The 15,451-nt window shown below is 40.5% G+C and overlaps 1 protein-coding gene across 2 annotated transcripts in view; it reads left to right on the forward strand.

Moving 5' to 3' along the window:
- LOC148836461 (5-hydroxytryptamine receptor 1F-like) overlaps positions 1 to 15,451 on the forward strand; it is a 65,492-nt gene that overhangs the window by 46,022 nt on the left and 4,019 nt on the right. Inside the window, exon 2 of one of the 2 annotated variants that reach the window (XM_088913554.1) lies at positions 14,215 to 14,368. The gene's annotated coding sequence lies outside the window, so the exon portion shown is untranslated. Of the gene's footprint in view, positions 1 to 14,214; positions 14,399 to 15,451 lie in introns of those variants that run through there. The other variant, XM_088913555.1, reaches the window with a different exon arrangement.

Raw genomic sequence — 15,451 nt, forward strand, 5'->3', positions numbered from 1 at the left:
AAAGCTGGGCCTCGTCGATACTGGGGTTGGAGGCCTCCAAGAAAGACCAGGTTGTGTGACAGGCTGTCAGCCGGTGCTTGTCTGGGAGGTCACAGCTGCATAGAATCAGTGCCTTGATGAGCTGCAGCTGTGGTCCACCCTACTTAAATGACTGTTAGAAGTACAACCTGTTATGCCGGGCCCAACAAGGTGTTGAAACGGGCTCGGCAAAAATTAGAGTCAATGAGCCAAGATATGTGGCAATCAAGATAATTTATTTGATGACAGCGCTGAAGAGAACAAACAGAGCGAGACTGACGAAACAGCTGAGGCAGTAGCTGTGCAGCTGAAGCAGGCAGAGCAGAGGCTGAGGTCTGAGGTGATGAAGAAATGATTATTAGCAATGATGACTGAGGAACAGAAAACTGAGAAATACTTCTGAGAACCCAAAACTGAGACAAACTCAAGGCAGGGTTAGTTACTCTATTTCTTTGCCCTGAGGAATGGTTCCTCAGGGCTTAAATACTGTGCGAGGTTCCTTAATTGGCCTGATAGGTCCGGCCTGATCTCGTAGAGGATGGCCCCAATGAATCTCCAACATGTGTGGAATGCGCATTGGTAATTGGTGGAGCTAATGCGGCGGTGCTGGAGCTCGTCGGGGTGTAACACAACCCTCTTTAAAAAACAGAAACTACATTTGGTGGAAAGCTCTCCTGATCCTGGAAGAATCAGCATAGTGGAGAAGCATGGGCTGTAGTCACTGAAGAAGCAGTTGGCGAGGGCGGTGGAACATCTTAGTTTTTGCACTCTACAGAGAAGCTTCATGAAGCCAGGGAGTGCTGTCAGCTGCTGATGCTTAGAAGATATAAGACAGCCTGGTAAACAGTGGGGGTTTCTGGCTGGAGTCAGTGCCTTCGTGGACATTAAACTGAGGTCCTGACTACTTGGACATTAGAGCTCATGTGGCACTTCTTAAAAGAGTAGGGGTGTTAATCATGGTTTCTGATTAAACTCTCTCCACTCGTATACTCTGACTTTTGTATAGTCTCCCCTGAGTCAATTGGAGCAGTTTTTCGCTTTGCCTGATCTGCTGTGTAGTGTTGAGCTGCAGCACATCCATAATGAAAGAAGTAGGTTCCCCTACCTCATCCCACATACAGTATAGCCCATTGAGATCCATTGGAACAAAAGGCATTGTACACTGTAAGTGCAAGGATGTATTATTACTATTCACTCCTGCAATATGGTTAGGTAATGTTCTCTGGATGGTGTTCAGTGCTATGAAAAGGTGCTGAAGTCCACTGACTGACTAGCCAGTCATTTCTGAATACTTTTAATTTATTGCTTACCTTGAGGCTGGCCCTGATCGCCAGTAAAATATTATTCATAATGTGCATTTCTTACCATGCATAAGTTATATTTTTGCAGCAGCAACAACAAAAATAAATGCATTTTTTCATCAAATTGTTTTTGATTGTTTTTGACTGTCTTGCAACATGCAAAGTACAGTATATCATTGTGATTATATACAGTAGAAAGATGATTTCTGTCCATATGTTTCTCCTTCCATCTGAATGGTTCAGGTGGAGCTCCAGTTAGGGTAATGTCGTGGCAACCTCTAGTGGTCAGAAAGAGAGGCACAGGTTTTTGTGTGTATTTCCAGGATTTGTGAGTAGCAGACAATATTTATGACACAGACCAAGAGAATGGCAGCTGTGGGGAAAACAGCTGGAGTAAGAGCTGGAAGTCTTGTGTGTACAAATTCACAAAAATACCAAGTATAGGTCCAGGTTGGTGGAGAGATGTCAATATCTGTGCATTAGACACCATGGAGAAGAGTAACAACTTTGCACAGAGGTGTGAGATTTTTTTTATGTTTACCCAATGTGATTAATATCTTAATCTTTTGCACCTATTTTTCATTACTTTCCCATTCACCGTCTCACTTTTCACTAATAGCAGTCCATTCATTAGGCATTGTGGTGTAAAAAAACAGATTCTTCAGAACCTTTCCTGTGACATTATTCTTCTCTTCAGAATTTTCTACTTTTGAGGGAATAGGTATTTGAAAGTTGTTGTTTTTTTGCCTGATTTATTGATTTAGGTTTGATCATCCTGTAACTTCCTGTCAAACCTTTATAAAGAGGCAGGGGAACCTGCCATTCCATTCACATTGGTCTGCTGTTGAAAAGCCCTGAAACCCTCAAAATAAAAGTGACATTTCTGAGTAAACCATTTATTGTGGGGCCAGTCTTGGTAGCTGAACACTTGGCTATGTTTTGGCTACACTTGGATATTACTGCTGATGCCACAAAACTATAACCCTCAATTAGGTCTCCCATGTACCTGTATTCACAAATTCCATACATGTACGCTTAACTCAGAAAAATAACGTTGGGAATGCTGAGTCCTTTCACCTGCATTGTAGATAGACATTGATCTAGGGTAGTTTAGTAATGGTCAGTCATTGTTAGTGAGCAGACTCACTAATTTAGCAATTGCCAAGGGTTTCAGTTATGGCGGTGTTAGAATGGTTACATAAGAGGAAAGGCTATTTGGCTAGTTCACAACATTCAGGCTACATCAGCCCAGCATGCCTATCCCATGATTACTGCAGTCACTCAGAACGATTGACAGCCACATTCGGATGAATAGCTTGTAAGGTTTGTTCTTCACCTACACTAGGGAGCTTTCAGAGTGACAGTTGATTTTGTAGTAAGAATGTTTCACAAAGGCCTCAGGACTCAAGACTGGAACTTCATTCTTTAGATAACACTGCCATGAAATAGGAACCTCCTTCTCTCCAGAGAAATGATAGCGCACAACCCAGAAAGCAAGGCCACTCTGCCACTGTGTTCCTTGAGTTTCCTAAGGAGCAAGAGCAGCCACAACAAATTAATAAAACTAAACAGAGGGAATGCAGAGAAAGGGGAAAAATGCCTTCATGAAGCTTACCGAGAGAAAACGTAAAAGACATACAAAGGTCAAACAAAGCAGTTTTTAAAAAGGAATCCATGGGTGTACCAGCAAGAGCTCAGCTTGAAACGTAACTACCATGGATCATTAAAAATGATTTTCCTAGTGACATTTTCATATTTCAGTTTTTAGGGATTTTAGCTGAAAATTCGTGAGGAGTCCAGTGTTGAACACTGTTTGCTGTCAAGAAGTCGAGTCCTTCTTTGTCAATTCTATTTTCTATTATTTTATTAGAATTTCTATTGTAACCTACAAGGCTCCCAGTGTGAAGTCAGGAAGAATGCCAGTGGAGTAATACTTTAAGGTTGTTCTGAAGAATATTCCAGTACTAAATAGTATCTGAGGCAATCTTTTTCTGTGGCTCTTCTGTATTTTGCCACTTCTTGTGTAAGTGTCGTATCTAGTTTTCTTCAGTCTGTCAGCTCTTCTTGAGGGAAAAAACATTTTATCAAGGCCATCAGCAAATCTAATTACATCACTGTATATTGTATTTAGCTTGATTTACCCTTGAAACCAACCAGAATGTTACCCATTAACCCCTTAATCTGTGACCTGTCAAAGAGTAAAAGAAAAGATTAAAAAATAAACAGAAAACTTTGAACCTTTGGCTCTGTTTCATTTTTCCATTACCAAATCAATTACAGTATTTCTGTGAATTTCTGAAATAATCTTTATATTAATTAGGATTAATTGGCATTAGTAATCTTCTATAGTGGAGTTACATAAAATAGCATAATTTTATTGTGTCATTTTAGTGTAGTTGAAATGGTTTTCTTCTAAATACTCATTATACTTAAAATCGCAAAGTTGCATAACAGCCCCTGTTATATTGATATGAAGTTGTTTGTTTTAATGGCAGTTAAATGGCAATTACAGCAAATCACTTTTGCAAAAGATAAACCTTTTTGCTGTTGGTAATTAGTGCTCCATGGTTTAAAACTAGGGTAAAAACAAAGAGTACATTCTGGAGAGCCTTGTTTTGAAAGAACTGAATTAGAACTGGCTCTACTGGTGTGCTGAGTAGATTGTTGTTCTAGCTGTCTGACATTGTGAACAAGATAAAAATCAAAGAAGTGAAATGTTACATCAAAGCCCTGGCCTGCAGGCCTTCTGCACAGAAGAAAATCACTGAAAAAAAATACAATTCTAATGTTCACTCATTTTCATATCAGTCAGATTTGTCATCAGGGTTACATTTCAATATATGGCTTGTACAGTATAGTTCTCCCTATTTTACTTTTCTTTATTTTATCTTTCTTTAATGTTTGACTACATATTTCTTGAACTTGTGAATCAATGTTTTCCAAAACAAAAAGGCATTATCCCAAAGAAAGTAAAGGAGTCCCTCATACTGTACATGTTTCGTTTCAAATTCCTATACTCTCTACATGATAACAAAAGCTTAAAGGATTTCAGTTTACAGTCAAATAGCTGGCTATACACTTGTAGGGGTTTTGTGAATTAACTGGCACAACATTTACAGTAGTTGTAACAGTAAATTGCGTGAGTTTACTTTGGCTATTAGGAATCAATCAGTAAAACATCAAGGAGCCTTTACAAGGATTGACAAGACACGGAATACATTTAAAAACAATGAGTACATAAAGGCATTCAAAATATCAAGATGCATAAAAAGGATACTATGTTTAGTATACCATTGATTATCCTAACTTCCTAATATGTCTCATTAACATAATCAACATTCCAACACTCTTGCGCATGGCTACTAAAATGAATTAAAATTATATTAATGTGTTAATATGACAGTTTTATTCTCGAGTGGGTGAATATTGAATTATACTCGTCCTCAACCATTGATTCGTAACTCCCGCACAGAAGGATGGGGAACAGGTGACTGGGTCTGTTACAGCACTGACCAATCCGTGCTCTGCTGGCTGGGTGCCACTACAGTCCTGCGGAAGCTTGAGGTACCAGGGAGATAGAGAAGGATCCTGCCGTAGCCTTGTGCTGACAGTCAATTCCCTCAAACGGATTGTCCTGGTCAGCGTTGAGCTAAACTGGGACAAAATCTGTGCACAGGGTGGTGACTGCTCAGTCAGGGTGAGTCACACAAAAAGAGGAGAAACTCGGTTCACTCCTGGCGTAGAAGCTACTGCTGAATAATGGTATATTTAGCTGTATTGACGAAAGTCCAATCGTATTGCTCCAGTGATCAAGAAGGTGCACAGTGGAAGATAGCAGGTTGCAAGGTCCTGCTGCAGGTTAGACCTCAGGCAGGATTCTGTCTTAACCTACGGGTTCACCCTCTAACTCTGTGCTCCGGGGAAGTCCTAAAAAGCTAGACAACAGGTGCGGCAGGCACGTGATTGTGTTGTCTGTCAGCCAAGTTGGTTTGGTGGAGAGAAGCAGAGTAGATGCACCGCTTCTTAACTGGGGAAAATACGGTTGGTGATTGGTCAAGAAGTCACTAGGTGGAGAGGGTTCCCATGCCCTGCAGGTCCCTGATTGGTTGGCCATCTTGTTGGATGGCTTGACCATGGCCTGTGACTTTTAGGATAATCTCCAGATGTGCCTATCTCCCTGTGCCAGACATCCAGGCACCAGCAGTAGACATCCATCTGAAAGGAAGTATTGACACTGGATCTGGACAGTCCCAGGAAATATCCTTATCCAAAAGACAAACTCATCTTCCATACTTGCCCACACACAAGATCACTTGATAATCCTGTGGCTGAGATCACAAAGGGCCTCTTTTGCTACATTCCTGTGACAGCAACAGGCTGTCTAGTCCAGACACACAAAGACTGTTAGAAATACTTAATATCACTTAACTCTAAGTGAAACAATAGCCCTTGTCTCTACACTCTGTGTTTACCAAGTCATCTTTCCTTCATTCATTTTTGCCTCTGAAAAAACGCAGATTCCGGAATAATTAGCAGTTTTTCATGTGTTTGAGCAAGGAGTTTCTGCAGACAGAAAAATATATTTTAAAAATGTCTTAATGGTAAATGAGTATTAATTCAAATGTAATGGCTGTGAAAATTCTTATTTTTCCAATCTCAGCATGTGGCATCGGTACAATGCTCCCTTTCAAACTGGGAGCTGTGTTTTGAGAAAGTAGTAATTTTCTAAACATTATGAAATGTTCTGTTTTTGTATGGGGCCTTCCCAGTATTTCAGGAGTTCTTCCCTCTAGATGGAACAAGGGTCAGAACGACACTGAGAACCTGTCTGCTTTTGTTAGATCAGAGTACTGTAATGGTTTGCCATCTGCACAGATTGCACTAGTTCCTTTTGCCCATATCTTTCCTTTAGCAGGTCTTTGCTTATGGATTATCCTACTGCCCTGTACTGTCACAATATTACAATGATACTATGGGTCCAGGTCCTTTTTGGAGGCCACTCCTAAAGACATCTGTAATGTAATGTTTCTAAGTTTGTATAGTTTACGATGCCTCAAGTTTCATTAAGGAGAAAAAACAAGGGGAAAAGATTATCTTATTGGAGCTAATAAAAGGCATTTCAGTGAAAGAATTAGCTTTATCACTTATTTTCCATCATAGACTATCTTGTCAGATAAGCACTGTTTAAATGTTTTTGCTAACATGTTGATAAAGCCGAGAGCAAATACTTTTTGTTTTTCAGAAATATTCTAATGACTAGAATGGCATGTCAAAATGGTAAACCCTTGACAAAATTTTACAAGTTCTTACAACATTAAATTTAACAGACCTGAAAGTTATTTCAAGAGCTCCACATTCATACATACTCTCTCTTTTGATTTATTTTATTCTCAATGGCCTATTTTAGTCGACATTACTGGTAAACAGCTCTGATAAACAAAATATACTGAATAGAACCTGACAGTATTTCTATGGCAATGCTTTCCACAGATTAAAAGAAAAATGAATAGAGAAAAGAGGGTTTGAAAGGAAAATTTTTGATGTTTTTGCGACTTAAGTAGTTCAGAACCTTTTTAAATTAGTTTTCAAGCCATCTTAGGAAGTATTAACATTCAAATGAATCCATAATAGAAAATAATTGAATGAAAATATGTAGCTTGATTCAGACAAAAAGACAACCCATGTAGCAAGAACAGAAAAAGGTAGTTTCCTGAGCTAAGGCTACTGTCCAGATATCCTTCTGAAGAAGAATATTGTTGTAATTGTTTTGAGTGATGAAGGAACTCGAGTTTGAGAGAATTTAGGTTGTATATCTTTACATTGATCACCGTAAAATCACAGAGCATTTAAGCAACATGGCAGGGAAGTGAGCTTCACAGCATGCAGCTCGGGCATAGAGCACAAAACTGTGACTCGCCAAATTTAGCCCAAGTTATGTTGCTTTGGAGTAGGTAGAAGGCTTAATGTCCTTTCAGTTCAGCTGTGTGATGGTGTGGTCTTACAACGAGATGTGTTCTGCAAGGTCATGAGTAGTACAGTATGTTATAAAAGCAAAGTGAATTCAGGAATGAGCTGAGGTCTTTAGGGTAACCAGGGGGTGCGTTAGAATTTCATTAAGTAGAACCATATTGGGCATGGGTGGCCAAACCTAGTTGCGCAGAGCCACAGTTCAGAAGGTTTCTTAAGTTCTTCTTAAAGCATTTGAGGCAATTTCCTTTTGCCAGCTGAACATGCTCTCAAATGCAACAGTCAGCCATTCCAGGTTTAATGGAACCAGTTCACCTGCTAAATACATTAAAATACATGAGTTCCAGGTTTTAACGAATGGATGATTTAAGGCCAACCCTGTCCGACCTTCGGGACCAGCTACTGAAACAAGTTCATAAATCCAGTCCTCGAGAGTCACAATCTGGAAGTTTTTCTGAGTATTGTTAAATTATCAACTACCGAAGACCTTGAATTAGACTGATCCAATTCAGTTAATTATTATTGGCTCTATTCCCTAAGGCCTGAGGTGAAATGAAGGACATTTATTCATCACAGACTGGATGTACTTGGCTACTTGCTGGTGTGAGAGTGCAGAGTAATTACTTCACAAAATAACCAGTCCAGCTTAAATAGGGGACTACACAGTATGCAATGCAGTGTATGTAACTGTACAGGATGTCTTTTGAGTCATAGTCACCTTCCCACTGTACTGGAAGTTAAATTTTCTGGAAGAAGCACTCTCCTGTCCAGGCGCATATTTACATAGCAAAAAGATCATGTGAAGTACAGTAAGTACAGTTATTTAATTCTATATTGATAGCTGCCTAAGAACACTCTTAAGATTTTAATCCATTGCATCAATCTAATTTACACAACATAGAGTATATTTGAGACTTACGAGAAAAGGATGTTAAACTTTATGCCAATTCTATTAGGTAAGAAATTATAAAAAAAATCAATCCTGTTCTAAACCTGTAATCTTTGAGAAGCTGTTTTTGTAGAACATAATGAGTCTCTGCTTTACAAAGATAAATGCATCCAATATTGACGTTTCACCAGAGAAAAGTGTTTTTTATTCATGTCTTTTCTACCTCTTGTGCTGAAGCTCCATTCCTCTGTGTTCTATTAATTTCCCTTTCTCAAATAATTTATTCTTCAGCAAAATGTACTCCTTCATTGGAATTCTTGGATGAAGCCCATTGGTGTTTAGGAAGCTAAAGCATCTGGAGAGGTAAAAAACATTAGAGACAGAAAGTTTCTCTAGTCTGTCGAGGTACTATACTTGTATTACCTGGGAGTAATTTAGCTGCTTAAATACTAGGGCATAAGTCTATAGCTTCACTTCTTTTACCTGGTGTTAAACTAAAAAAAAAACTAAAAGCTAGATTTGGACCTTTATAACAACATTGTTCATAAACGTAACAGACAGCAGTTTTTTGTAATTATTAAAACTGCGCTGTTGGCATGCCTTGAGGTTGGGAGCTGTGATTTGAGTTGCTGCAGGGCCTGAATGTACCAACTTCTGACTAGTATCCCGTCTTCCAAACTCAGATATAGTATATCTCACTTTGTATCTCCAGTATCTTCTATTACATTATTATCTTGAACGTATCTTCCATAGAGTAAAATAAATCTCAGATTTGCAAATGCGGGACTTAATACCTTAAGGAGAAATTAGGGTTTGGTTCCTCAACTCACAAAACAAGTATTTCCTTAGTAGTATTTTTGTTATAACTGTTAAAGTGTTTCAGAAACAGTTTTACTATTTACTCGTTTTTAAGTGTTTTTAATGAAACTCAATGCAGTAAACTTAAACATCAATTTCAACAATTTCCATACGGGATTAATAAAGTATTATCTATCTATCTAAAGCACTGCTTTCCCCCTGTAATTCAAATTATTGCATTTGCAAATAAATTAGACCATTGTTATATCAAAGCTGACCAAAGTGCATTGTGTAATTTTATAATTGTGTACTCAAGTTTATTTTCAGAATGCATTGTCCTAATATCCCCCTGATCAGGACTTTGTCATTTCATTTCCTAATGATGTACCAAAAACTGCTCCTCAGCTCCCCTTTATTTAGATTTTATCTTGTCCTAAAGTCATGGCTTATTTCTGACTCGTGGTTGAATTTGAAGAAGCAAAAGATAAGAAGCAGGGAGAGTTCATTGCAAAGTGAAGTAGATTATTGTGCCTGAATGAAGCTGTCAAGGATGTCTGAAAGGACGAACCATGGAATGGCAGGAGAGCAATAAAGACCCTATGCGTAATGGCGAGATGGGAGTTAGCCCGGGCTCAGTTGTTCAGGAAATGCCATATAGAAACCTATGCCCTCAGGTAGCGGACGTGGGGCGACCTGGTGCTAGGCGGATTTCAGGACATCTGAACCTCAATGCTGAGCGAGGAGCAGAGCAGAAGCAGGAAGTAAATAGGCTACACAAGACACACCAGAAAGACATGAATAATCACAGGGAACTAGGAACAGGAGAGAAGTAGAGCACCCTCTAGGTGTACTGGGTATGACAGAAGCCATTCAGAAAATAATTTCAAACAACTAAAAAGGGGCTTATCTAAAACATTTTTAAAGGCTTGCCATGATATCAGTGCGCACACGTTTTGGCAATAATCAGAAATGACATTCGTTTTGCTGCTCGTTAAGACAACAAATTGGTTTCTGATTGACAGAATCTGTCTGCTGTTTTGCCTCAGAGCTCCACTGTCTGTTATGTTTTAGCATAAAGGAAGCAGAAGGCCTGGCTATACCTATCTGGGAGAGTGTTAGAGTACCACTGAAAAACTGGAGGGTAGACAAAAAAAAATTTCTTTCAGAAGTCTGAATTTTTCTTAAAGATTACTTTCATTAATATGAATCACTGTAGGAAGCATTCAGAAAGCACTCCGTCTTCTCTCTTTTATTATAATGCACCTAATATTGTGATAGCTTTTAAAATACTATGAAAATCCATCAGACATTTTGCTTTTCTTTCGCTTTTCTTCTTTCGATTCGATTGGCACATCAGTCAAGCTTATTTTGCAAGTGACACGTATTCCAGGGCCTGTTTTACCAAGTACACCGGTTTGTTGACTGATGCTCTGTAGGGAAAAGTAGAGATCGATTCAGTGTTGAAATGAAAAAAAAATGCAGCGTTTCGGCTGCCGTGCCTCCTACAGGACGACAGAGTGGGAGAGCAGAGACACAGTCCAAAGGCTTGGGTTAGGAAAAACAAGATAAACACAAGGTACCCACAAGTACAAGCCCTACAGCACACTTCTACATGGACCTGTACTAGAAATAAGACAAAAATAGCCTTAGACTTGATCCGCTCCTCCAACGCATGATGAACAACTGATCTCCCCTGAGATCGCCCCCTAGAGTCTACTACCCAGGTCCCCATCAGTTTGGCCCCATTTTCAAGCCCCTACCCATTCTCACAAGTGGGTTTGTCTTCCCTGCCCCCCACCTTTGTCCCATGTCTCTGCTCTCTCCCACAAACCTGAAGATGTTCCACAGAGGAAGCACTGCATTTCTGCTTTTTTCCTTTTCATTGTGGAATTATTCTCTGAGCCTCTTAATCCCGTTATAACCCACACAAAACTGAGGGGAGATAGTTTGAGTGCTTTGGTTTCCCCCTCATTTGCTTATGCTAAGAAAATCACTCTGTATTACAGTAAAAAATAAAATCCTCTCTACTCAACACAAACAGCTTATTTGTAATTGAAACATTCTTAAAGTAATTTAATATTGTTACTATCTGCATCAATGCAAAGAGATAACTGGAACGTTACACATTTATGAATAACGTTCAAGAAACTCAGACATCATAAGCAACATATTGTGATAGTGTTGGTAGTGTTAGAAGGCTGGCTGAACACCGGCAGAGCGCAAGTTGTCTTCCCTGCGATGCCGGTGTGTAGTCGTCTGCAGAGGTTTCGGTTCTCTGGTACAGGAGAGAAATCTTTCTCTGATCGGAGAGATTAGTTTATGTCGCCGGTGAAGGGAACACATTCGGTTCTGCCGTAAACACTGTCTGCGGGCGCATGGGGATCTTAAAGCGCAGCCCTGATTAGTGTCAGGTGTGGAAGCTGCACTTTCCCACGAGCCGCGGAGTGGGGAGTGCAGTGGGAGGTGTGTTCCACTGTCACAATATATTAATCGCGTAATGAATTACCATATTAGTACAAGAAATTAAAGTTGTAATTGTTTTGAGCCTTCAAAATGTATTCAAAGATATGCTGTTAACTTTGATTTTCATACTGACAGATACTTACAGTTTTGCACATTGATGGCAGTCCAACTGTTGTGAAAAGCACAATACTTGTCTTCCCAATGGTCGAGGACTTAGCCCAATGCCACGGTTAGCTAGTGTGTGAGTCTGAGCACAGTTTTATAAGGCGTGGGCAGATCTGTATCTCTATAATAATAGCAATGTCATAGCTTGAGTTTACATTTCAAGGCAACATACTTTGAAACCACTTCAAGGCTTGAGTGCTTAATGTCCATGTATTGTAGACATAAGGGACTAACAGCATAAAGAACTATTGTATTCTAATCTCTGCTTTAAAGGGGTGTTTTCCTATGTTTATTAAATGTTGTAACTGCAGGAATGGGAGGAGCCGCGGCGAACACCCACGTCGACATTCTGTCTGAGGGAGCAGAGGCACCGGTGTGAAGTCAGCGAAAACAGGCAAAAAAATAACAAAAAAGGAAAAAGAAAAATACACTGCATGGAACAGTGGCATCCAGGAGTGTCCCTATTTAACAGTGTTCAGCCTGGGGAAAGAACAAAGCGAGGCCAAAAACAAAAGAAACTGAACCTGTCCTGGTGGAGATACACAATGGGACAGGGGAGGAAAGGTTTAGCCTACCCCAGTGTAGATACATGGCAGGACAGGAGAAAATAAAATGAAGCAAAAATGACGAACACACCCCCATTTAATGCCACAATGTCTACATATTGACTTTTCCAAGTGCAGGAACATTTCTATGTTTTTTTACACCTTTCATAGCTGACACAGGAATCTAAAGGTGTTTTAGTTAGACACGAAATGTGTACTTCAGCGGAAATAAGGTTTCTCCATAGGGTTCCTGGGTTTATTCTCGGTGAGGAGTGAGGAGTTCGGCAGTCTAGGAGGTCCTTGGAGTAAAGCCACTGCTCCTCTGGATCAAGTGGAGCCAGTTGAGGTGGCTCAGGCATCTGATGAGGATCCCCCTGGGCCTCCCACTGGAGGTGTACTTAAGTACAACCCACTGGGAAGAGACCCTGAGGCATACCCAGGACACACTGGAGGAATTATATCTCCCAGCTGGTCTGGGAGCAGCTGGGAATCTCCCAGGAGGAGATGGAGACTGTTGCTAGGGAAGTCTGGTCTGCCCTGCTCAGCCTGTCATCACCACAACCCTCACCAGCAGTAAGTGGTTAGAAAATGATGATGACTAAATGCGTAATGCAAGTACCTTAGATTTTATGCCACTTATGGTTGTGACATTACACTTATATTTCAGCTTTACCTCCCAGCACAGAAATACAATTGTTCCATATTTAGTACAAGGCACTCAAAGTGTTTTTTAAGTTGATGTTGTGCCTACCACAGTGCTGAGCTCCACATCTTTATTACTATCAAAAACCAAAGGGTTGGCATCATAATCTTTTAATTTTAGATTTGAACTAGTGCTTTCTTTTGAATGTGACCCTTCCATGCTATGTTGTTTGCTTTCTGCTTCACAGTGCTACATCTGGTCACAATTCTTGTGTGAGATTTTTCCCCTTCAATCTGAATTGCATTGGATAAGTCAGTAAACAGCCTCACTCTGCATTTGGCGAGCATTTGTGGGATTGATCTGGCACAGCTCCTGCACTGTACAGTTCATCAGAAATGCCACCATGTTTGAGTCTCAGCCAGTACCCCTATGTGAGAGCTCTTGTTTACCTCACAATGTAAAACAAAACTGTTACAGGTTTTCTAAGAGTGAAGTAGTATATTATTTTAAGGCAGGTGTGCACATGAAATATTGACTATGTGCAGCGGCTTCCTTTTTACATTTGAGCCTGTCTTGTAAAGGAACAGAGCACTTTCTGATAATTTATTAAAAACAAATTTATAAATAAATGTCGTTAAAGCCATATTTTATGACATTTGGGTACTGTAAATGTGCTTCCATTCATGTGAAATTAGATGTGGTTTCTTACAATCTACATATCTACTATACAGTATACTGTATGAAAATTAGCAGCCCGGATAGCTGTTTTGCCCTTCTCAGGGCCATATCTTACATTTACGACAGAAACGGGCGTATACTGTAGGTATAGTTTTGTAGGAGACATTACAGTCTATGTAGGTCTTTAACTTGTTATTAAAAATAAAATAAATATGTAAACACCCACCACAGACTGTAAGGTCTCTCTCAAAACTGGATAGATTGACACATTAATAGAGAAGCTATGTAGCAGCAGCCAGTTACGAAGAGGTGAAAAAGAGAATTGCCTCTGGCTGTCCTCTGCCCACATTCGAACCATGGCGTTGATTGCAGGCATGGAAGTGCGCACTTATTCCATCCGAAAGGAGAGAAGGATGGAGAGAAGATGTGAGGCTTAAATACCTTCTATACATAATAAAATGAGGGCTTTATTCTGGTGCAGCGGCACAATGAATGTGCCAGTGGGCTCTTTTGTCTTTGTCCGCTGGTCCCGGGGATCCCAATTTCCTTTTCAAAGACACAGAGATGAGCTTTTTTGTTTCTGTGCATTTGACAACAGTCTCTTTGATCGGCAAAATATCAGGGGTGATGGCATTAGTCATTTCTCCTTTCACACAAATCCGGCTCTGTCGTCTGGCACATCATGCAGTCTTCCTCCTGACACGCACTTCCTTTTTTCTCCCTCCTGCTCTCTCTTTCTGCCTCTAGGTGAAGATTTTACCCCTGATGACGGTCATCGGGGTGCAGGTAGCCCCACGTCATGATTGACCTAATTGAAAGAGACAGGGGTAGCCTGGGATTCAGATCAGGAAAGGAAGGCTCCTCTGCATATGTTTGTATTCAATGAGAAGAGCCCGTAAAGGTATGAATGACCAAATTCATTCAAATTCAGGTATTTATCTTTTTTTTTGTAATCATTGAGGTAATTACCAGCAAAATATTATTGTCAAGTTATCCAGGAGGACTGTACAGGGAAACATTCTATAAAGACTAGTCCTGTTGTGCAACTACAAACTGCACCCGCCTGTGCACTTCAGTGTGTAGAGTCCTGGTCTGGTTTATCCCTGAGGTCTGGGGATGCTTAACATTATTGTTACCTCAAGGGTTCTGCTGGGCTTATGTGTGGAAGACATAAGAGGAGAGGAATATTAGTAAAATGTTGTGTGCGATTACTGCAAGTTGTGGGAATGTGCTTGATTCATCTGAGATTGTAAAGCCCTGGGAGAACTGGGCCTTATTCTGTCCCTTCAGGGGATCAACATCTCTCCACTATGAAATCTCAGATAGTTAAAAACACCCCCAGGAACACCCCCAGTGAGGTATATATCTCAGATTAGTTTTAACACAGAAGCACCTGGCAGTAGTAGGATTCAAACCCACGCCCCCAAAGAGACTGGAGCCTTAATCCTGCACCTGAGACCGCTTGGCCAGGCTACAGGGCCTAAAGTGCGACTCCCTGTTCCATAAGCTCCTGCTCCACAGTTTCAGAGCTGGGACAGGGAAATGGCATGGGCAAAAGCAAGTGGTAGGGCTTGGAGGGATTCTTTCATTGCACAAATCTGGCCCCATCATTCACTTGCACGGATTGATAATGGACAATTTGTTTCGGACAGTTTTTTTATGATAGTTTTATATTTTAGAATGTGTATTAATTGTGAGAGGAGCCATGGTAGCTGAGATGGCAAGGGCATCTAGCTCCTGACCGGAAAGTCCCGGGTTCAATCCCAGGTAGGGGCAAGCGATGTAGCTTGCTCTAATTCCTTCCAGATGGCTCCCAGGTCAACCCAGCCTGCTTTCCAAAGGAGTACTGGGGTTTAATCCTTCCAGGAGTAATAGGCCAGCTGGAGCGTGATGCTGACCACATCACCTCCACCTCCAGTGTTGGATGGTCCAGAAAAATGGTGGCCCATTCCCCCCATGGACCTTTATGGCCTGGAAAGGGGAC

This window comes from Atractosteus spatula, chromosome 4 (assembly GCF_055471065.1).
Source record: "Atractosteus spatula isolate fAtrSpa1 chromosome 4, fAtrSpa1.hap1, whole genome shotgun sequence".
Taxonomy (NCBI): Eukaryota; Metazoa; Chordata; class Actinopteri; order Semionotiformes; family Lepisosteidae; genus Atractosteus; species Atractosteus spatula.